Source organism: Micromys minutus, assembly GCF_963924665.1.
Source record: "Micromys minutus genome assembly, chromosome: 27".
In the NCBI taxonomy this organism is placed as follows: domain Eukaryota; kingdom Metazoa; phylum Chordata; class Mammalia; order Rodentia; family Muridae; genus Micromys; species Micromys minutus.
Window position 1 is genome coordinate 13,726,344 of NC_137962.1, and position 25,577 is coordinate 13,751,920.

Consider the following 25,577-nt stretch of genomic DNA (forward strand, 5'->3'; position numbering starts at 1 on the left):
TTCCTTTAATTAGTTCAGGCAAAAAATATATCTATAAAGACTATGGTGAAGGATCCCCATAATAAATCTGAAAGCAATAAATTCCATGAACAGATAAAAAGAAAGAAAATGTATCAGCAAAGGGTACATACAAAATTCAGAAGGTGTCTTCAATAATAACATATAAGAAGAAGAAATATTTAAAAATAAGAGAAAAGCATTAAATTAGTTCTATGTTAAAACAAAATGTATATGCATATATTTTACTGAGTTGATTAACTCAGACTTTGGAATTGCTCCCAGTTTTCTGGCAAGATTTCATTTTTTTTTTCAGTGCTGCTAGGGGCTCTGTGCTCACAGATCCTGATTCTTGGGTGGATACATAAGTGAAGGGTGTGCATACTGAAACAAATGCTAAGTTTAGCCATACTAACTCGGACAACTCAGAGGATGATGATAAAATCAAGTCCTTAGAAGATGTTGGACGGTAGGTTAGGGAGCACCCTCATAGAAACAGGGAGAGGGAGGATGAGGTAGGAGGATTTCAGAGGGGAAACCTATAAAGGGGATAATATTAGAAATGTAAAAAAAATAAAATCCAATAAGAAAGACATCTTCTCACTGTTATAAAAAAATGAAAGGCTCAATATCTACACTATTTTTTCCTCATAAAGTTTCTTTCAGTAGTAACTGGGCTATATCTGTGGACTCACTCAAACTCCCAGAGGTCATCAACAGTGCAGTTAGGTGTTCAGGTCAAAGGGCCTCTCAGTAATGCATCTTCCTTTTTTCTAGCCTTGTTCCATCAGACCACAAAAATACTGAACAGTGCAGGAGTTACTGGTCAGGGCTATAGCTCTTTCCAAACAAAAGACGGCCTGGAGTCCCCTGATGAAAGTAACTGACCAATAAAAAAAGCAAGAAGTCTAGCACCACAAACCAATTTTATTTGATGTTGTACTGTTTGTTGATTCTTAAAGGGAGTAAAAGTTTTCTTTCCAAATAAAAAGTCTCACTTCTATAAAACTACCTTGGTAACTAATTACAGTGTTTGTGGCCCAGTAGAGCCCTGGGTACACCTGTGAAAGGTAATTCTTTAAAACGCTGTGGGATTTCATCCATGCCACAGCTTACACCTTGGTTACTTCGGTAAATATAGCTTAATACAGGCCTTCTTTATGAACTGCATTATAGTCATATTTTTAACTCAAAAGGTCTTTTGTGCTAAGAATTAGCCCCAGAGACTTATATTATTTCTATTTTTTTGATGTCTTCTTAAAATATAAAGATAGTCTTTTTTGACATTTTGCGTGAAGAACATATACAGGGATCTTTCTACCATAAAACTGCCCTGCAATACTCATTGGCAATTACTTTGATGGAAACTATTAATTCTCGGGTGTTTGAGAAAATTTACAATGGAAGACTCAAGCAGGAAAAAAACTGAATGGAGAATGAATTGAATTCTATACCTGTAAAACAAAGTGGACATCAGAAACTGTTTTTATATGCAAACATTTTTAACAGCTGATGTTAATTAACCAGCTAATATTCCTTCAACATATATCTCAGCTTTTCCTATAATTTTATATTCTAGCCATCTGTAACTTTAATATGAGTCAGCTTTCTAATAGTTTAGCAAAATATCTGATTTTTATCAACTTATAAAGAGGTTGGGTGGTCACAGTCTGGTTTCAAAGGCTTTAGTCCCTAATTGATTGTCCCTTTGCTTTTGATCTGAGATGATGGAGAGCATCCTAGTGTGAGGCATGATAGAAAACATCTCAGCTCTTAGAGAACAGTGAGGGTGAGGAGGAAGAAGGGATAGGGTACCAGATCTCCTTCCTCACAAACCCTCAGTGAATGAAAACGTTCCATTCCACACTACATTTTAAATTTCAGCCATTTTCAGTAACTCCAAATGTGGAATTCATATTATCATAGGTGGGTCTCAGTGGGTTGTTTAGAACCAAATGGTAGCACCCTCAACCTTGTGTTCTTCCTTTTAATCTAAGCCATGCACTCTGGAAAGACCAAAGAATAAGCTCCTGAAACAGTCTTTTTTTTTTAACTTTATTTTAAAAAACAAAGATAAATGTATAGATTTTAAGCATTTTTGCATAAAAGTATACGAATACATTTTTATAAGGTTGTAATTAAGTATTTATGAGTACATATACATATACATATGTATATATGTAACAATAATATAGGAAAAGAGGTTATTAATTTGAGGAGATAGGAGAGAAACTGGGAGGGCCAGTAGGAAGGAAAGGGGGATTGCTACAGTTCTATTTTAATTAAAATATATTCTTTTTTTTTCTTTTTTTCTTGATCTTCACAAAGTCTGTGGGTTGTTTCTGGGGTATGCAGAGCTTTCTGGGGTTAGTATCCCATTATCAGTGACTGCATATTATGTCTGTTCTTTTGTGACTAGGTTATCTCACTCAGAATGATATTCTCTAGATGCATGCATTTCTTGAGAATTTCGTTAGGCCATTGTTTCTTATTTTTTAATTTTTAATAAATTTTTAATAAAGAAAAAAAAGTGGCTCAAAGTGTTGCTGCTCGAACTTCCACCATTGCAACTTCCACTGTCCCACCACTAAGTGGTATTGGTATTTCTTTTTTTTTAAACGACTTTATTTTACAAAACAAAGATAAATGTACAGATTTTAAACATTTTTTGCTGAAAATTATATATTTTTGTCAGTACTGTTTTTTCAGATATTAAAATAATTTTTACATAAAACTATGTGAATATATTTTTTAGTCAATACTTGATTTTTTCAAGGGCTTGACAGTATGCATTGAAAACCTAATAGTTACAGTGAGCATAAAGTACATGCAAAACAAAACGCAACATGGAAATTGTCAAAGTCTTCTTGTTTTGTAAATATATATATATATTTTTGTTTCCTTTATTTCCTGGACTTCATACAGTCTGTGAGTTGTTTCTGGGTGAGTGCAAGCCTCTGGGGTTAGCATCCTAATATCAGTGACTGCATATTATGTCTGTTCTTTTGTGACTGGGTTATCTCACTCAGAATGATATTCTCTAGATGCAGCCATTTTCTTAAGAATTTGGTTAAGTCATTGTTTCTGGTGGCTGAGTAGTATTCCATTGTGTAAATGTACCACAATTTTTGTATCCATTCATCTTCTGAAGGACATCTGGGTTCTTTCCAGATTCTGGCTATTATAAATAGAGCCGCTATGAACATTGTGGTGCATATATCTTTGTTGTGTATTAAAGTGTCTCTGGGGTATATGCCCAGAAGTGGAATAGCTGGGTCTTCAGGTAGTACTATATCCAATTTTCTGAGGTATCGCCAGACTGATTTCCAGAGTGGTTGTATTGTTTCTGATAGCTGAGTAGTACTCCATTGTGTAAATGTACCACAATTTTAGTGTCCATTCATCTACTGAAGGACATGTGGATTCTTTCCAGCTTCTGGCTATTATAAATAGAGCTGCAATGAATATTGTGGTGCATGTATCTTTGTTGTATGTTGGAGCATCTCTGGGGTAAATGGAATAATTTACCATTATTGAAGTGGAATAATTGGGTCTTCAGGTAGTACTATGTCCATTTTTCTGAGGAAGCACAAGACAGATTTCTAGAGTGGTTGTATCAGTTTATATCCCCACCAGCAGTGGAGAAGTGTTCCTCTTTCTCCACATCCTCCCCAGCATCTATTGTCATCTGAGTTTTGGATCTTGGCCAATCTGACTGGTGTGAGGTGGAATCTCTGGGTTTTTTAGATTTGCATTTCCTTGATGGCTAAGGATGTTGAGCACTTCCTTAGATGTTTCTCAGCCATTCGATATTCCTCAATTGAAAAATTTTTGTTTAAGTCTGTACCCCATTTTTGAATAGGTTAGTTTGATTCTCTGGTATCTCGCTTTTTGAGTTCTTTGTATACCTTGGATATTAGGCCACTATCTGATGTGGAATTGGTAAATATATTTTCCTACTCTGTTGGCTGCCATTTTGTTTTCATGATAGAGTCTTTAGCCTTACAGAAACTTTGCAATCTCTTTAAGTCCCATTTGTCAATCTTTGTCCTTAGATCTGGAGCTATTGGTGCTCTGTTTAGGAAATTTTCTTTTGTGCCTATGAGTGCTAAGATTTTCCCTATTTTCTCTTCTAATAGTTTCAGTGTACCTGATTTAATGTGGAGATCTTTGATCCACCTGCACTTGAGCTTTGTACAAGGAGATGAGAAAGGGTCTATTTTCATTCTTCTGCATGTTGGACCAACACCATTTGTTGAATAGGCTGTCCTTTTTCCATTGAATGTTTACAGCTCCTTTGTCAAAAAATCAGGTGACCCTATATGTGAGGGCTCATTTCTGGATCTTCTATTCTGTTCCATTGATCCCCATGCTTATTTTCTTTTGCTGTCTAATTGCTCTGGCCAGAACTTTCAGTACTATGTTGAATAGGTAGGGGGAGAGTGGACAGCCTTGTTGAGTCCCTGATTTTAGTGGGATTGGTTCAAGTTTCCCACCATTAAGTGTGATGTTGGATGTTGGTTTGCTGTATATTGCTTTTATTATGTTTAGGTATGGACCGTTGATTCCTGCTCTTTCCAAGACTTTTAACATGAAGGAGTGTTGAATTTTGTCAAATGCTTTCTCAGCATCTAGTGAGATGACCATGTGGTTTTTTTCTTTGAGTTTATTTATATGGTGGATTACATTGATGGATTTCCATATGTTAAACCATTCCTGCATGCCAGGATTGAAGCCTACTTGATCATGGTGAATGATCATTTTGATGTGTTCTTGGATTCGGTTTGCAAGGAATTTTTTTGAGTATTTTTGCATCAATGTTCATAAGTGAGATTGGTCTGAGGTTCTCTTTCCTTGTAGGGTCTCTGTGTGGTTTAGGAAAGGGGTTATTGTGCCTCAAAACATGAGTTAGTTAGGTTTCCATCTGATTCTATTTTGTGGAATAATTTGGAGAGCATTGGTATTATGTCGTCAATAAATGTCTGATAAAATTCTGCACTAAACCCATCTGGACCTGGGCTTTTTTTGGTTGGGAGGCTTTTGATGACTGTCTCTATTTCTTTAGGTGTTATGGGATTATTTACATGGTTTACATGGTCCAGATTTAACTTTAGTACCTTGTATCTGTCTAGGAATTCATCCATTTCCTCCAGATTTTCCAGCTTTGTTGAGTATAGGATTTTGTAGTATGATGTGACAGTCTTTATGCATCTTACCAAATTACCTTATATATGTGTGGAGGGGGACTGCTTGTGGTGACAGCAGGTCTTTTTATTCTTTCTCCAGGTGCCGGCAGAACTGATCCTAGACTGTACATTGCAAGAAGGTCTTCTCCTCTGACTAGTACCACCTCTACACCACTCTCCTATGTTACAGGAACAATTTCCAAATAATCTATTTGCCTCTCTTCTTTGTCTCTAGAACCGATTTCTAAGAACACAACCAAAACAATTGGAAAAGTTTAATCAAAACATCGGCACTATTTACAATTTTCCTAAATATTTTTGCTTATAGCTTAATATTCTCAATGCCTTGAAGTTTGGTTCACTTAGACTTGAATTTTATGCATGGCTAGACAATAACCTATTTGTATATCTCTCAAAATGGATATAAAGTTTTCTTAGAAATGTTTATTGTGTGGATACAGGTTTGTATGACATGTGGTGTAGATAAGTGTATATTTCCACACACATTTGTGAACTACATGTGGTGTGTATGTCTGAGAGGGTCCTCTCTGTGTATAGGTGTGTGATGTGCTGTGCATATGTGTGGTGTATGTATGTTGAGATATGTGTGTATAGGTGTGTGTGTGTGTGAGTGGGTATATCATGAAGTGTGTATGTATAGGTGTGTGTTTGTACACATGTGCATAATGAGCTCAAAATTCCTCTGTATCAGTCCTCACTATTCACCTTGTTTAAGGTGGGATTTCTCCAGTTGGCCACTGCTACATACATGCTCCTCTGGTCCAAGAATTCCAATTATCTTCGTGTCTCTGTCTATCAAGCTCAAGATGATATTGCAGACACTTGTGCACCAGCTTTTTGACATGGGGTTTGGGATCCAAATTAGGTTATCCTGCCCAAGAACCCCTGCCACTTGTATGCATACTTATGACATGTCCCAAACTCTATATTTTAATATGTATTGAGGTATATTATTAAAATGTATGTTCATCTGATTCCACTGCTCTAACTCGTAATTTCATACAAGAGATAGCTGACATCCAATCATTCTTTGAAGATTAATCTTGCAAATGTAATAATTTGTTTACTACCACTGGGAAATATGCTGTCACATGTAAGAAATAAACTATAGTATTTCTAACTAAATTTGATTTTTAGATAAATGCATATTTATCCTGGTGTATTTTTTATTTGATATAAGAAACCAAATGAACTAAAATATTAATGTAGAAATGAAATGTTTTTAGATATCCTGGCTTTATCTGGTGATATTAAATTCAAGGAGTGTTGGAAACCACAAAAGAAAGTGTTTCAAGTATAATTTTCCATTATTTAAAAGTCTTATGTAGGATATGCTGAGACTTAAGGAAACATAAATTTCTTTGTTATTTTACTTAGGGCTCCTGAGTAAGGAACTTGGTTTTCAGTATCAGAGGGTGTGCAGGCAATGTCTCAAGAAATTGTACGTTGAGGTTAAGCTCAGCAAACTCCAATGTATATAAAGATGTTGGCCACAAACCAACAAGTATCCCCACTCTAATGAGGTGGATAGGTAACTCTCTGTCCCTCCTGTTAAAGTAAACTGTAAAATTGAACTTTTATTTTTCCAGATTTTCTTTATTGGATATTTCCTTTACTTACATAATGTTATAACTTTTCCCTATCCCATCCTCCCTCCCCCTGTCTCTATGAGAGTACTTTTCCACCCACCCACCCACCCACTCCCTCCCATCTCCCTGCCCTGGCATTCTCCTACAATGGGGCTTCAAGCCTTCACAGGACCAAGGGCCTCTCCTTTCAATGATGCCTGATAAGGCCATCCTCTGCTACAAATGTGGCTGGAGCCATGTGTCCCTCCTTTCCCTATTTTCTAGGTTCTATGTATCTTACTGCTGGTGGAATGAGAAATAAATCAAATACCATTGCCTACAAGACAGAGTCCAAGTCAGCCAGTCCTGAGCATTCTGCAGTGAATATACTCCATAGTTCATACAGGAAGATTATCACTGGAAAGATACATCATAAAAACTCTTATATAAAAATAGTTAAAACCAAACATAATTATATGTAAAATCCTGCATTTATATATTCCACATATCTCAACAACTTCCCTATAATTATATGAAAGGCAGAATTTTTACACGTTAATCATGGACTAACATGAAATAGCAAGAGTTTAACAAATGCATTTTTTTCTCGGAGCCTCAAAAAATCTTAATTTGCACCTATAAATTTGTACCCATAAAACAAGTGAGATTGTTTCTCTCTGTCACCTGGGCAGGTAATAACTAATACTCATCCTCAAGGTGGCACTAAAACTATAGGCTTTGGGGCATGTTGGTGAAAAATTTTGGAGACTAGGTTAAGTGAGGTGAGTAAACTCAACTTCAAAGTGGCTGGTACCATGCCATAAGCTGGGATCCAATGGAAGAATGTAAAGGACAGAGCAAGCCAAGGAACAGGATTCATTTCCCCTGCTTCATGTTGAATGGGATGTGATTAGGTGCCTTCTACCCCTCTTACCAGGTTTTCCCCATCAGTACAGATCTATTGCACTGTAACTCAAGTAAACTCAGCATCACTTAAGCTGTCCCGGTGTTCCTGGATCAGCAATAAGAAAAATAGTCGATATGTGCAACTAGAAGATAAAAAGAATGTTTGATAGATGAACACTTAAATAACTGAGCTCATTTATAACTGATGAGCTCTAACAGGACTATTGAGGTTTGACAAAGTGAAAAGATACAGAAGCAGTGTTTAATAATTGGCCTTAGAATGTAAATCTGAGAAGAAAAGCCATATAAAGCATAGCCATACCCAAGCATTTAAGAGCACTTGGCTATAAAGCAAATTAGCATCATTCTGAAAGCAAGGGCAATTACATTTTGAGCAAGTAGGTTATTTATTCAGTAACTATGTATTGACTTTTGTATGTCACAGAGACAAATGTGGGTGAAGTTTCTAACATTAATGGGGCAAAATATTTTTCATCATGCAGTAATGAATTAATTCAGCTGCTGAATTTGAGGAGTTAAAATTAAGACGAGAAAATTGAAGGTTAAATGTTCATTCCTCTAATGCTAGACTTTGTTTCTCATGGTAAAAATGGACACTCATATATGATTTATTCGTTGGAGCTTAATTCCATGTCTCTTGATAACATTGATCCCCTTTTGTGTACAAAACCTAGTTTTGAATCCTGTGCTGATATTAAAACACAACATTCAGCCTCCTGACTTCAAGAATAATCAGTTAGGAAGATTAATGTTCATAAAAAGAAGCAAGACCAGAAGGGAACACTGGCTTCCATCTTCTGCATTTGGTGCTCATAAAACCTCAAATCATTTCACTGTGGTCCAGAAAAATCAGAGAAACTCTGTAGAAAGGGTTAAGGTTTTACCTAAAAAGGAGCAGATTTAACAAATGAGGGAAGAAGAGGGAGGTTGTTGTTTTCATCAGAAACAAAACACATACATACAGGGAGAAAGGTTGATGCAATAGTTCATGCTTCAATATCAGGATGGGGTATCTGGAAAGAGAAGCAATTTACTTGGCCAGAATTGGCAACTGACTTTTAGGCATAATTTCTATTCCTAATTGGACAGATTTTTAAATAAAACTCCTTGTGACAAATTGGGAATGTAAGGACACGGGTTACTATGGTGTGATAATAGTTTTGTGTGTGTGTGTGTGTGTGTGTGTGTGTGATATCCTTTGTGTATATGTATAGATATGCATAGCATATAACAAATGTATAAGATATGCAATATATGTGCTGCTTTAATACCTATATCTTGTACCTATATTTCTATCTTATACCTATATACGGATGTGGTACAAAACAAGGGTAAGGAGCCATTGTCTTGACATACCAACAGAATTGACATTGCTGGAGGAAGGAAGTTGTAGGGTAAATGCCTTGCTGTCTGCTAAAAGTATTCAAAGATTGAGGTGCCTTTTTACAGAACCACAGGTGTTTTATCTTCTTAAAAATTAGTGAGATGTTTTACTTTTTATTTATTAATTTATTCTTTATACAACAAAAATCAATAACAGAAAAAAGGAATAATTATTTTTAAAGTATACGCATGTATGATTACACAGCTTAAAGTGTTTTATCACGTAATATTCATTTACCAGATGTATATTACATTTATGAGCATTTCTTCTAGACTCCATCCCACAGATACTTGGCAATAGACAGGAATGCTTATAAAAGGGGTTATTTGCCTGCTCCTCACCTTGTGATCCTCTTACTGTCTGCCCCCTCACTCCCTGATGCCTTTCTCCCATTCTTCCTCCCCTGCTCTCTCTAAGTGTTCCTAGCCAGCTTCCTCTCCTCCTCCTTCCCTCCTACTCCTTCTCCTCCTCTTTATTTTCCTCCTTCTTCTCCTCCCTTTCTCTCTCTCTCTCTCTCTCTCTCTCTCTCTCTCTCTCTCTCTCTCTTTCTGCCTTTCTCTGTCTCTGCTTCCTCCTCAACACCCCTTCTTATGCCCTAAATAAACTCTCGTCAATCCTATATCTGCCCTATAGCTGAAACCTCAAAGAGAAGGGATGCCTCAGCATGGGCCCACTAAGGTATACCTTTCCACCTCAACAGCCTTAGAATTAAATATAGCATGACTGAAGACCTAGTGAGAATTAAACTAAAATTAAAAATAGAAAACCTATTTGTCTTGTAAACCCAGCCTTTGGAAACATAATCCAGGAAGATTCTGGATCTTGGCCAGCCTGGGCTACCTATGGAAACCTTGACAAAAATCGTGGGGAGTGGGGTAGGAGAGGACGGGGATGTGGAATCATGAACATGGGAGGGAGAAAGACAATTCCCTGATGCTATTGAGGAGTGTGTTGTGGCTCTGCAGGTAAGGGGCTGCTCTAATGAAGACAGCCAGTTCTGGCAGCCTGCCTGCCAGAATGGGGAAAGCAGGGCTGTCCTGTCTGACTGCTCAGTGCCCTTGTGTGCTCATCTGATAACCTTTCTTTCAGTGAAGAGAACTGCAAGACACACAGGATCAGATAGGTGGAATGGACTTTGACAAGGCACTTTTAGGTTTTCAAAAGGCAAGGCTCCATCCCGGTCCACTGTTTCATCTAGCTTTCTAATCTCTCTATTAGAAGAAAATCAAAGAAAGCCATTTGGGGGAAGCTTTATCTTCTGTGGAGTCCTTATGAAACATTTATGAGTTTTCTGACAATATCAAACCAAGCCTCCTTTCTTGCCCTTTCTCTAACTTTGTCCTCAGGAGATGCCTAGCTCCATTGGGTAAATAGTGAACAGAACTACCACAGCTTCTTGAGATTCAGTCCTTAATGGTGGTGTTTTTGCATTTCCACAAAGGTCCCAATATTCTGAATTAGCCAGAGCTGAATTAGTCAGGTTCAAAGGTTTGGTTTGGTGTTAGCTTTTAATTTCTGCAAGCACCATGAAGCACAGTGGGTTTGTATTAAAATAGACTCTTCAGGCTCTGGGAGATGATCCGCCATTTTCTAAGTCTTAGTTTCTTCATCTTAGTTTCTTACTCAAGGTAAAATTCAAAGCTCTCAAGCCAATGATGCAATATTGATACAGCATTTACAAGTATCTTATTACTACTGAGCTATTTAAATATCAAAACTGCATTTTCAACATTAACAACACAATTTCCAAATGTGTGGCTTACCCTATGCCAGCCAATTGCATCTGGAGTCCTTTGGTGCAGAGATGATGCCTGTGGCAAATACAGAAATGAATGAAAATAATTAAAATAAAAGAACAATCAGAACTGAAAACTTTTATAATGATAGGAAAAAATTATTCAAAAATTAATTGTTCCTCTGTTGTGCACCAGAAAATTAAACAATCATTTTATATAACCATACAGTTTAGTACATTACTGTACCTTGATTTTATTGACAAAAATAATCTGATTAAACAACCTGCCAGCCTGACTGAGGAGGAGCAAAAGAAATTAAACTACATCAGCTTTCCTATCTATTCTTTTCGACTGCATTAAATTTCCTGTCTGTTTATATGCTCCATTTAGTCTCAATATTGCTACTATAGAAGCTCTCTCTCTTCCCTCTGTCTCAGTCTCTGTCTTTCTCTCCTTTTCACTCTCTCATCTACACATGAACCCTAAGCTTCAAGGAGACAAAATTATAGGTGATTCCTGCCTGTGTCAAATTCTTATTTAGTTTGTTTACTTTAATCTGAGAAGAAAGAATGGCATCGTGCTGGACAGATGTGGACTGACAAGAGCTGAAAAAGCAAACATACTCCACTGAATTTAGTTTGATGCTGAGGTGACAATGTTTCAGTAATTCTCAACCATTACAACAACTGAACACAAAGCCAATCAACAAATTAGAACAGATAGGTGTCTTGAATCCTAACAACAAATCCATGGTATATCTGCCTGGAGAGACAAACACTGGTCTCGGTGATAAAGGAAGTCCTCCTAGGTCATTTCACTTTCAGTAGAGCTAAGGTTGAGAAAGTTACTCTCAGATCTGGTGGATGTGATGGATATGTTATCACTAGGCAGATCTCCAAGATTCCCTAGACACAGTATCCTCTTTTGGCCAGAATCAGCTCTCTTCCCGTGAATCTGAATTTACAGGCACCAAACAACAGCAAGCAATGCCTCCTGAGACCAGAACCTATGCCTACCACAGACTCCTGGTTTTTTTTTTTTTTTTTTTTTCTTTTTTCTTTTTCTTTTTTTTTTTGAAAAACACTATGGTTATATATTATAGGTATTATATAGTAATACATCATTATTATGTAATGTATTATGTTGCAAAACAACAAGGATATATATATATATATATATATATATATATATATATATATATATATATATATATATACATACATACATACATACGTGTGTGTGCGTGTGTGTGTGTGTGTGTTTGTGTGTGTGTGTGTGTGTGTTTTATATAAACTTGTAAGCACCAGGACCTCCTCTCAAATATCTTCCTCATCAAGCAGATGGGTTCAGTGAACCATTACCTACCTTTCCCACCTACTTGGACCACAAGATGCCTTTAATTCTAAGGAGGTCCAAGAACACTGAGTGTGCCTCCAGCTTTCAGAATTCTTATTAGTTGGTTGGATTTTACTTGTTTATTTATTTGATACATTGTTTCTCTGTGTAGCCCTCTCTGTCTTGAAAATCATTCTGTAGACTAGGCTGGCCTCCAACTCACAGAGTTTCACCTGCTTCTGCCTTCAAAGTGGTGAGACCAAAGGAATGTGCAGCCACTCCCAGTTAGACTTTCAGCTTCATGGCTTTGTGCTTATCTCCTTTAACTTTAATCTATAGTGTTTTTCTACCAGAGTGATCAGCTTCTTTAAAAATAATTGTTTGCCATTTTATTTTCTTTTTTCCCTCATGGTGGGGTGCTTGGTGTGTGAGATCAAGTTTCTCTGTGAAACAGTATACAAAATATACAAAATTCCCTTTGTAGATCTGACTGCTCTCAAACTCATAGAGATTTGCCTGCCTCTGTTTCTGAGTGCTGGGATCAAAGGCATACCACCTCACATGCCTTCCTTTCTTTCATCTTGTTTTACTATGGCATAGGCAACACACAGCAAACATTCAGTGACTAAAAACAAAATGATAAACCAAACTCATAGAATGTGATCTTTAATAATATTTTCTAGTACTTTCCCAAAGTATAAAATACATATAGAATTTTTCAAAATTTCACACAATCCTGAAGTTCTGTACAGTCCTGATGGCATTTCATTTATACAATCTCAAATAAACAAACTGCTTTACAGCTGCTTTTGAAAAAGCTATAAGTGATAGGTATTCTAGTATATGTGTTCAAAACAACAGGGACTTTCCTTTCATGCACACAGATACTCCTTGGGAAATAATATATTTATGTACACACTATATCTGTATTTCACCTCTAATTAGTATTATAAACCATATTGTAGACACTACCACACAGTACTTGAAATGTACAGAGAAGCTATGAGGTGACTGTAATATTTTCAAGCAACAGAAATGAAGTCCACACATGCAAGTAGCTGAAGATCTCAAGATGTTACTGTTAGAATCCAAAGTGGCAAGAGAGAAGAGGGAAAAAAAACATTAAAAATAACTGTATAAGTCTGAGAAAGAATAAGCCTCAGTTAATAGTAATATACTGTTGCTGGGTCATTAATTGTGACAAATGTACCATACGAAGAGTTAATGGCAAGGGAAATGGAGTGTGGAGCACCTGGGAGTTCTGCACCGGTCCTTGAGACACTGCAACAGTTCCAAAACTTATTTTAAATGATGGCTGCATTTAAATTAAAAATATAAAAAAGAGCAATGACCAAACTAAGTTACTAAATAGATAGCAAAAATCTTATATATATTTATATGATTGTGTGATTTTGTGTGTATTTGTGAATGTGTGCATGTATGTATGTGTGTGTGTGTTGGTGTAGTGTATGCAGGTATGTGTAAGATGAAAGTTTGTGAACATAAGTACCTGTATCTTATTCTTTAAGAATATCATACATCTATGTATATGATGACATATAATATCTTTTCTCCAGGTTTTCCCCTTCAGTGTCCCCAGTATCCCCTCAATATGTGGTACGAAAAAAAAAAAAAGTGATCTTCTGCAAATTAAAGTAAAATAACAAAATAACTATGGATAAATCACATTTTAAATGGGCAGAGAGATTAAAGCAGAATGTTTAACACCACATTAAATATAAAATCTAACAGCAAGAAACAGCTCCAGAATTTGGAGGCACATGTTTGAAAGCAGTGTTTAGTTTTGTACCTACAATGTGTCCAAATTCTATCAGTTCACTGTACTCTTATTTCCACCAACTTCCAACCATTAACTCAAGTTTCTTCATATCTGCTAAATTCAAAGAACCCACCTGCCCTGATGAACTGTTGGGATGATTTGTGAAGGAAGGGAAAGGATGAAATGAAGAAGCTTCAGTCAGTGCTGGACATGGGTCAAATATGAAACTTCTTTCCAAAGTCTTTTCCCCGTGTCTTCAATTATATCTAAGCTGTTGCTATCATAACTGGCAACTAAGCAATACCAAGAGTTTTCATTTCTCTCCTTGGGATTACAGATTCATGAATTATGCATGCATATGCAGATTTTTCACCTGTGACAGGTGTGGTATGGGCAATTTCCCTAATATATTAAGAAAAGCAGCCATGATACCAGTGATAGATGTAAATGAGATATTCCCATCAGTTTATTTAACACTTCCCTGTCGCCAGGTGGTGAGAAGATGCTGTGCATGGAAATCTGTAATTGATGAGAATTTTACAGACAGCAGCCCCTGATGATGGGGTTCTGAGAAAAGATGGACAGGTTGCTTTCTATTCCCTGATCCACGGATTTACTTTTCTCTGCTTTAGCACCTGAGTCATGCCACATCCCACCTGAGCAAACAGCTGGCCAGCTCTGCAGAGGATTTATCTGAGACATCACACAGATGTCAGAAAGGAGGTGGTGCTGGAGGACATTTTTCATAACAAGACTCCCTCTGAATGCAACGGAAAGATGCTATCTATAGCTTGACACATTGCATTTCTGGCCTCTGGCTTCCAAGTTTACCATGCTTGGGCTCTTATTTTCCCCTATGATCACTTAGACGTGGTAAACTTCTGAACAAATAATGTTAGGAAGATCAAATACTCCTTTTGGTACCAGATGTAAACTGCACATCCTAAGTGTTAAAGAAATCTTTCCATATTGGCAGAATTTTACATAGGAAAATGAGAAATTCCATCTCTCTCATGAGTCAATTGACCAGCTATTTATTTCCCCAGCAAACTTGACCCTTCTTGATTCTATCTGTGTGATTTTCAAATGTGGAGTAACAGGAGTGATTCTAAAATGCACTCTCTAATGCAACACATTGAAACTTTCCTTTGACTGTCAACTGAAAGAAATATAACTTAAAAGACAGTGCAGCCAGGTGAAATGAAATCTGGGTTAAAGTAGCTTTTGTTCTTCCTTTCAACTGGCAACTCTTACATCTGAAAGTATTATCCTTTTTCTTCTTTGTTATTCTCAGTATAATTTCTTTGGCATTATATGGGTTTCTTTAATATGCACTCTCAAGTAACTGATGGAGTAGCCAGTTTTTCTATATAGCTTACTTTATTTTTTCTTAGGTTTTTTTTTTTTTTTTTTTAATGTAGCTCTGGCTGTCCTGGAACTCACTCTGTAGATCAGGCTGACCTCAAACTCACAGAGCTCTGCCTGGCTCTATGTGTCAAGGCATGTGCCACCACTGCTCAGCTTATTCTTACTTTTCTTAACAGTGCTTAGCTTTATACTTGCTAATCTAAGTCCAAGTCCAAGTGCCATATCTTCCTAGGATAGTATTTCTTCTTCTTCTTCTTCTTCTTCTTCTTCTTCTTCTTCTTCTTCTTCTTCTTCTTCTTCTTCTTCTTCTTCTTCTTCTTCTTCTTCTTCTTCTTCTTCCTCCGCCTCCTCCGCCTCCTCCTCCTCCTCCTCCTCCTCTTCCTCCGCCTCCTCCGCCTCCTCCTCCTCCTCCTCCTCCTCCTCCTCCTCTTCTTCTTCTTCTTCTTCTTCTTCTTCTTCTTCTTCTTCTTCTTCTTCTTCTTCTTATTCTCCTCCTTCTCCTTCTTCTTCTTCTTCCTCTTCTTCTCCTTCTCCTTCTCTTTCTCCTTCTCCTCCTTCTCCTCCTCCTCCTCCTCCTCCTCCTCCTCCTCCTCCTTCTCCTCCTCCTCCCCCTTCTTCTCCTTCTCCTTCTTCTCCTCCTCCTCCTTCTTCTTCCTCTTTTTTTTCTTCTTCCTCCTTTTCCTTTTGCTCCTTTTCCTTCTGTTCCTTCTTTTTCTTTGAGCTTTAGCCTTGTTTTCTCACAGGATTTCCAGCATAAATCCCCAAGTAGATGCATCAATGAAAACAAACACTATCAGGTAGAAAATCTATTATGGATCAAAAGACAGTGTCAGAGGTGATGTTCTGTTATTTTAAAATCCATTGATTTAAAAACAATAGAAGTGTAAATTATATTAGGATATTTTGCTACATTAAACAAAGGTATAATTCATATACTTATATATTAGAATATTTGGTCTCTAGTTAGTGCAACTCTTTGGGATGGATTAGCTATGGGCATGTTGGAAGAGGCATATTCTGGGGGAAGTCTTTGGGGTTCCAAAAGCACATACTATTCTCAGTTATTTCTCCTCACCATGTGCTTATGGATCAAGATATATGCTTATGGGATTCACAATGCAGTTTATGATATTTCACAAGAACCTTTGAAGAGAAATGAAGGTGAGGTTTATATTATGAGTATATAACAAATATGTCCAACTCCTAAAGGCAGGGAAAAAAGCCTTCATTTTTATTCACCTTATGTTCAGTACTAAACCAACTGGTAAATTTGAAGGTTCCAGTGGAGAAATGTATCTGCTTAATGAGTGAATGTAGAACTTTAAATGAAATTTCTACTTATGTTCTAAATAATTTTGAAGGCTTCACACCCCTAAAATCTAGTACAGTATGAAAAGAGTCACTATCACACCTTTATAGTACAGAAAGCTAAACCTGGGGGGGACAGTGTGACTTACCTTGTGCTATACAGTAGACACATGGCAGAGATTCCCCATGGGTTAATAATAAAGACTCTACACTCAAGATAACTCTCTTTAATTTGTAAAGTCTACAACTGAAAGCTGACTATTGACATGGTAAACCACAATATCTAGAAACCACTTTTTTTTCTAATAATAATTTTGAAACATGTTTAATAATGATTTCAAGATGACAAGTGGTTGGTTTCTGTAACTCATTTATTGACCATGTAATTAAAAAAAGATATTTAGTAGACAACCTAGCCATGTTGTCTGAAATAAGTTTAAGATTTTGTAAATGACCTTACAGCAGTGTATTAAAGAAATGGAAAGAAATCTCATTGTAAAGATTTCCATGCATTTCTTTAAGTATCTGTCTGCCTTGACCATCAGCCTTTTGTCCTCAGTAAGTCACGAAATATTCCCCTGCAACAAGTTATTCACGAGTGGTTTAAAAAAAGAGAAATGTGATCTGAGGAGAGAAAATACCGAGAAAAAATCTTATAGTTATTTCTCATGTCAGAGAATAAAATACACAAGGGGTATCTGTTGAGTTCACGAGCTCTCTTGAATATTCATTGAAAACCAAGACACGACACGTTTTATCCTAATCCATCAAGATTATAAAATAGAAGTCAATAAAAAAAAACTAATATTTCTCAAGATTATATGACCAAGAAGTGTTGTGGCCAAGAAAAGATCTTATAGACATATCAGCTGACACTAAAAGTGTGTAAATAAACAACAAAAGACCCTTAGAATGCCATTGATAGGTTTTTATGGAATTGAGTGAAGGGTATAGATAATCTGAAAATATTTGTCTGTATTTTGTTCTCATTCTCTGAAAGCTGCACACATCTTTTTGGCCACTGTATTGTATGATAAGATACATATGAGCCTCAAGTAGATTTATGTCTACTTATAATTCTTCCCAAGTGACAAATCACATACCTTAAGGCACCTATGTATATTCGTTGAGTACAGCACTCATTAATTCTTACTACACACTCATTGAAAACTAGACAGTATAACAATGTCAAGAACAGCCAAGAGCAGAAAGTGGCTGGACCATACATAGCTCAGAGTCGAAGGAGATGGCTTAGAGACTTGAGGTAGGGCTCTGCAGTGAAGAGTACATGCTGCTCTTGCAGAGGAGTAGAGTCCAGTTCTGCACACTCAAATGCTTTCTCAACTGCTGATAACATCAGTCCTGAGGAAGCTGACACACCTTTCTGACTGTCATCATGTACCAGGTACACACATGATAGATGTTCAAACATTCAGGTAGAACATTCACATATAAAATTAAGCAAATAGTTTTAAAAGACTGGGAATGGTGGTGTATATCTTTATAGTCAGTGCTTGGGAATCAGGGACAGGCAGGTCCTGAGTTCAAAGTCAGTTCTGATCATCATACAAAGTTACAGGCCAGTCAGGGCTTCCTAAAGAGACCTTTCCTCTAATAAGAAAATTAAAGTAAGTTAAATTAAACTAAAAATGTAAATTTAAAATCAACTGACAGGTCTTAGTTGTTATGCTTCCTAATATATTGTGTAAAACAATTAGAATGTTTTTTTATGGATCTTTTTTTTGATTCTGAGGCATGGTTAATAATAAGTGCCTTTAAGATTTTTATTAGGAAATAGTCCTGCCCTGCCCCTCATATAGAATCATAAAAGGAGTTTAATTTTTTACTAAAAGGTATGTAAATATTATACAAATTATCATTACATTGATGTGCATGCTCAATCGCTGAACAAGCAAAAGAAGGAAAAACTCATGCCATTTGATCTAGCCAAACTCTGCTTGATACCATAAACAACTAACATGGAATAATATCATTATTAGTAATTGTAGTAAAACTTCACTTGAGGAGATATTATCCAAGGCTATTCTCTCCAAATTATTATTCATAAGCTTATATTACACAGGCTCATAATTTACAAAGCCAATATGTACCAAATATGTTTCAAGTTACTGTGTCTTTTATATTGTCACTTGGGATTCTGTTGTATCCTGAACCCATATTACAGGCATAATTATAAAGCCAATGTTATTCCAAGGACTGGACCATATCTCAAAGATGTCATGCATTTTTGCTTTTCTCCTTTTAGGGATAATTGTGTGTGTGCATGTGTGTGTGTGTGTTTGTGTGTTTGTGTGTGTGTGTGTGTGTGTGTGTGTGTGTGTGTGTGTGTGTGTACTTGTGCTACCTAACTCTTGCTTCTCACCACTGTTGAATCAACCTCCAATACCATGAGCACATTACTCTGGATCTAGAAGAATATTTTAAAGCACAGAAGCCTCACACAAGATCCTTGCTCCTACATTATGACTACATTTGGATGAAACTCTGAGTTATCTACAGGTGAGCAAAGCTACACAAAGCCTCCATCTTTAGGTTCTAAACCCCTTTCGGTTCCCATTTTGTTACTTACAGATTCCTCTCTGCTCCTCCACTCTCTCATTTATCCTTCCTGCTAATATTTGCTTGTTTAGTCAGGGAAGTCTTAGTCAGACTCTTCGGATCTTTCATGACCCATTTCCCAGAAGCCAGTCTTTATTTGTGCTCTTGAAACTGCATACCTTACTCATTGAAATCTATATCAATACCATGAGTTTCAGGAGGTTGGAAATGAATGCTCTTCTTTAAGCAGTAGTCTCTTAGAAATTTAGAATCCAGCTCTTTGTGTGAGGCAATCAGCCATTTGTTAAATTATAGTAAATGTGAATGCAGTCATAATAATCATTTTTCATTATGGTTATTGGTAATATTAGTTCTGGTGCTAAATCTCTCTTTGTGTTATGGTATATATTCCAAAAGTAGATTCCGAGTGTCTTTATTTTGATTTTCTTATTCTTAGTCAATTTCTCTAAGTGAAGTATTTCAAGTATTAACTTGTAATTTAGTGTGTCATTTAGCTTCACTTGAGGACATTTGGTGGGCTTTCTTCTTCCTTGGTCTAGCATGATTTTACACATCTTACTTAACAAACTTCACATGGAGATTGTAACCTTATGGAATATCTATTAAAGCTTTTTCTTTTTCTTAACTCTGCTTTTCAATGTCTCTTTGCATGTGTTATGCAAATATGAGCCTGTTGCTCTGAAATATTTCCCATAAAGTAAAAAGAAAATTAAATCAACTAAAACAGAACTGAATGTCAAATAACCCATTTTATACTTTTATAAAGTGTTTTTCCTTATTTAATATTCTCCCAAGTTACAAAAACTGTCACCGAAGTCTCACAGAATTACCCAGGCCTTTTAAAGTGAGTTTTTTATGTCAAAAACAGAATGACAAGCCTGTCAGAATCCATTGAATAACAGTAAATTCAAAAGCTATCTTTATTGTCTACAGTTTACCAATCCATCCTAATTCTCCTTGGTAACTAGTTGAGGTTTCCATACTCTCATCATAACTACTAATATGAACTCTCAGATCACACACACACGCACACACACACACACACACACACACACACACACACACACATATATATATATATACAATATTGTATAAAATATATACAATATATAAATATATATTATAACTATTTATATACATATATATTAAGTATAATAATGCATACATCTGCTTACATATATTGAATGTTCAAGTTTCCAAAGGAGAGAAACTGGGGTAATGGATGGCGTAAAGGCTCTAGAGATGGCTGAGAGACTAAGGAGATGTAATGTTTCTGCTTTTGCAGAGGATCATGGCTCAATTCTAAGCACCCATATGCCAATTCCCACCATTTGTAATTCCAGTTCCAGGAGATCCAGTTTCTTCTGGCCTCCTCAAGCACCAGAGATAAACACACAATAGGCAGATATGCATGTTGGCAAAACATACATATACTTAAATAAGTCTTAAAAGGAAAAGGAAGGCCAAATATGAGGTAGTGCATTTGTGGGGTATATTATGAATATGTGTATATGTATGTATGTATGTATGTATGTATGTATGTATGTATGTGAGTATGTAACAATTACAGAATTGCACAGAGGTTGAAAGAGCTAAAGCAGAGTACAATGACATGCACTGAGACTTACCTGAAATTAAGTACAGAGCTCTTAGAGGTGCAAAGGGAGATTCTGAAGGGGAAAAACAGATAAGGAAGTTCGGTCTTCTGGAGCAACCATTGTAATCAAGTCCTGGGGTTCTGTGTTTGATCCAGTCTCAGGTTTAATTCCAGCTGCAGAATCAAGGACTAAGCCACGGATGCTACAGGAGCCAAAAGAAAGACTAATTTGAGAGAAAAATGAGTAAAGACATATAGGGTAGGTTCAGATTGACAAATGCACAGATGGATAAATGGGATCAAAAAAGCAGTTATACTAACTATTGGTGTACAAAGCTTATGTCTTATCGACAATCAATTGTCTGCCTGTAAGTATACATAGCTTATGGTCAGACGACAGGTTGTTGGGAGGCCACCACTATCATAGTCTTAGTTGTCATCCTGTTTGGAGAATGCAGATAAGGGAATGGTGCCCTTTCTCCTGGTTTTCTCAGTAAGTTTCTTGATGCATTGTCAATATACTCATGCATGCACATGGTTCTAACTTGCTGAGATGCATTTACAGGGTACCATCGGTATGTCTTTTGCTTGTGTTACGTTATAGGCTCATCTGATCCTGCTTCTTCATTTGCCATTTGTAGAATGAGGTTCTCTGGACTTGAACAGCCTAAAAATATACTTTGCCCATATCCCTACTTCTCACAAATTGAGAGGAGTCTTTTTTTTCTCAACTCTTTCACATCTGGACTTGAGCACTGTCCTATCCAGATGACAGGGTATGTATTTTAGGTCTACAAAGACATGTATACCATTTCTGTGCTATTTGTGGTATTTAATATCATTCAAGAATTCTATACCTTTTCAAAGGGTTATCATATTTTTATATAATTAGTCATTTGACTAGTTCTTCCTTAATGTATATATGTACATTATGTTTTCTAAAACTTTCAATTATTTATTCTACATCCTGATTGTGCCATCCTCTCATTCCTATCCCTCCCTCTCTTATCTTCTGCTTCACTCATTTCCAGCCATCACTTTCTTCTCAGAAAAGAGCCTTCCATGCATATCAGCTCATGTTGGCATTTCAGGTTGCAGTAAGATTAGATACATCTATTGTGGTTAGAAAATTAAGGCCAGTAAGGTGAAAGGGATTCAGAAGGCAACAGCGTCAGATACAGCCCTGATCCTGCTGTTAAAAATTTCATGTGAAGACCAAGATGCATGGCTTTACCTATGTGTAAAGACATAGGTTGTTCCATGTATGACCTCTGCTTAGCAGTTTAGTCTCTGTGAGCCTCCATGGGCCCAGGTTATTTAGTTTTGTACTGTGTGTGTGTGTGTGTGTGTGTGTGTGTGTGTGTGTGTGTGTGTGTGTGTGTATCTTTCTTGACCTCTCTGGCTACCTAAATCTTTCTTCCTCCTCTTTCACAGGATTCCCCAAGCTCTGCATATGTTTAGCTGTGTATCTCTACATCTGTTTCCATAAGTTGCTGGGTAAAGCTTTTCAGATGGCAATTATGGGTCCCTTGAATCTAACTGAGAAAAGGAAATAGAATAGAAATTGAGAGTAGATGCAGGAAATGAGGGGGCGGGGCAGGATGGCTCCAGTAGGTGGAAGATAGAGGGAGAAAGTACCAGGAGAGATAACTGTGGAGGAGGCACAACTCTGGGATGACTTAGAAATCTAGAATAATGGGGATTCTCAGGAATCTATAAGGGTGACCCTAACTAAAACTCCTAGCAATGGGATGTATGGAACATGAACTAGCCATCTCAAGTAACCAGAAATAACTTCAAATGGAGGGATTAGAACACCAACCCAGCAACCAAATCTGTGATTCATACAAGAGGTGCAGGTGTAAAGATGGAGCAAGAACTGAGAGGCTAAACAATGACTTGTGATTCATGCCATGAGACAAAGCCCATCTCTGAGACAATTTATGATACTTTCAGACAAGTTCTCCCTATCGCTCTTAATGTTTCAGGGGCTATAATCTACACTTTTAATTACTGTGGTCTCTAATATACCACACCATTGATATTTAGTTACTATTGAATAAATAAGCTTATAATTCATACAAACCAACATTTAAAGTGAGTTGTCTGATAAAAGCATATATTTGCTTATTTTGTGCTATTGTCTTGTATGCATATTTGTAGAGTGATAAACATATACACACATAAAGATATGATTATACACATACAAATAGAAATAAAAGGTAGGTGGCATATGGAAGAAAGCTCTAGAACATAGGTATGTATGAAAAACTTTGATAATGAAGATTTCATTGTCCCATTTGGAACTAACACTAGTTAATAACAGCAGGTAATTAAGGGATATTGGAAGAATAAAGAAAGATAAAGAAGATATATCATGGATTTAGTCAAAGGAAGAGTTTAGAAGAATGTACTTGTGGATTTAAAAGACATGGCATGCACGAACATGAGCTAGACCAAATATATTAGCATGGAGGGGGGTGAGCATTAAAATTGTACCCATACAAGAGATTATATTGGTGATTGACACCTACTTATAAAAGGAGAGTAGGTTGTCTTTAAGGTTGTGTCTCATGCCATGTCAGACATGTTCCAATAACCACACAACTAAGAAAATATTAAAAGCATAAATTGTACTCTATAGTTTTCTTTAAGAAAAAAAGTTGGTGAGAAGGGAGGTTCCACTTGATCCTGAATAAGTTGGGGGAAAGCAATGAGAATGATCAAAATGCCCTGTAGGAAACTCTTAAAGCACCAATGATATTGAAGAATAAAAATCTATAGCTACATTACAATTTTAAGATCAGCTACCATCACTTGAGCATGCTATAGGCCAGAGTTTATGCACTGCTCTGTTCACAAGTTGACTGCAATTCTTTCTTCAAACATGCAAAAGATCCCCAGGGTCCTAAAGTTAATGAATGGATCGCCTGGTTGCTACTATGTCTACTTTAAGCAGCATCTTCTGCCACATGTATATTCTCAAGCAATGAAGAGTTGATGAGTATACCTAATTATTAAACTTCATAGAGATGATTAAATAAAAAAAAAACCTTGGGTGAATTGAGGAAGAATTTTCTGAAACATGATAGGGGTAAATGGCTGCTTTCAAGGACTTCCTTAGATGTTTTAGTGCCAGTAATAAATAGTTATGTTCATTCCCGAAAGAGCACTGACTGCTTATAGTAGAAAGTTAGGAGTATTCACAAATGCTAGTATAGCTCTCTAGACTTTAAATGATAGTTTACGTTTATGGACAAACATATAAAGTATTTTATTGACATTTTATCTAATTGATAACTCCTTGAAAGAGAAGTAGAAATCATGTAAAATGATGTAGAAACAGAAACAGCATCCCAATCATGATTGCTCTTATAACTTCTGGGACCATGGTATAAGTAGTGCAGGTATGGTAGCAACTATCATGTTTCATATGTACTGGCTGACTCCACCATGGACCAGGTTAGCATATTTGAACATTAAAAGTGACTTTGAATTGAATCTGAATACATACATAGTATAATAAAAGAAAGTAAACTGTATTGTTTGAAATTCATTTTAAGGGGGGCAGAAAGCTGTGTCCTCATGATTCAACCAATGTGACCAACAAAAACTTGATAAGATCTACCATATTTGTCTTTATTTCTTTTATTGTCTATGATCAAGACCTTACATGTATTTACTTTGCATTGAAGTAAATATTAGGACTACATGAAGAGTTATATATACTTCTACTTTATAAACAAGAAGATTTGAACACATGACCCAGCTTATTTAATATTTTCTAATGCTCATTAAGTACTGACAATATGACAGCTTATCTTGTCTTGAAAGTTCAATAGACACACATACACACACAAACACACATCTTGATCAACACTGACATCAATCTTCTTTCACATTCAGATTCAACTGAATCACTTAAAAATATTCTATTGGTCTCTTGCTGATATTTACCCTTAGATGGAGGTTACCTCCCACTTTGGACAGCATTCCCAGGCAACTCCAATCCAGGAAGATGTGGCCAGGCCTTGGGCCATTACCATCTTCACACCATCGATCACAAGGACTTGACCTCCCCATGAGAGGAGCTGGGAGAGTGGGTCTTCCCTGTGTCACATTTATTGTACTGTGCTGCATGGCTTTGGGGCATCAATGGGAGGAGAGGCCCTTGGTCTTATGGAGCTTTGATGCACTACTGTAGGAGAATGGCTGGGCAGGGAGACAAGAGGGAGTGTTGGGTAGTTAGGCAGTACCCTTATACAATCAGAGGGAAGGGATGGGATAGGGGGTTTCTGGATGGGAAACAAGGATAGGGGATAACATTTGAAATGCAAATACAGAAAATATCCAATAAAAGAAAAGGAAAATTAAGCAATTTGGCAGAATCATAAAAATTGTAACAGATCAAAGAGTAAACCATGCATGTAGTTTTAAAAAGCTATCATCGTTGCCCAAGAACTGCCATGCTACATGCTGCCCTGGGCTCTGTTTTGTTCCACCTGACTTAACTGCCACCAGCCCTAACCTGGTTTCTCTTTCTTATCTGCCTTTGCTTGGGAAGGGGGCACACTACAAGGTCCCACCTAAGATCCCTGAATCTGTAGACAAAAGACACACAGACAGCTTTGTTAGTTTTGCAACTTGTCTGCTAGGCACAACTGCTGGGTACAAATGACTCCTGCCTCAGAGAGCTGGCCCTTAGCAATTTATTACCTCTATCTCTCTCCTCCTGGCTTAAACCTAGTGGCTTCTGCCACCTAATCCCCGCTAAGCATTCTTGGCCACCC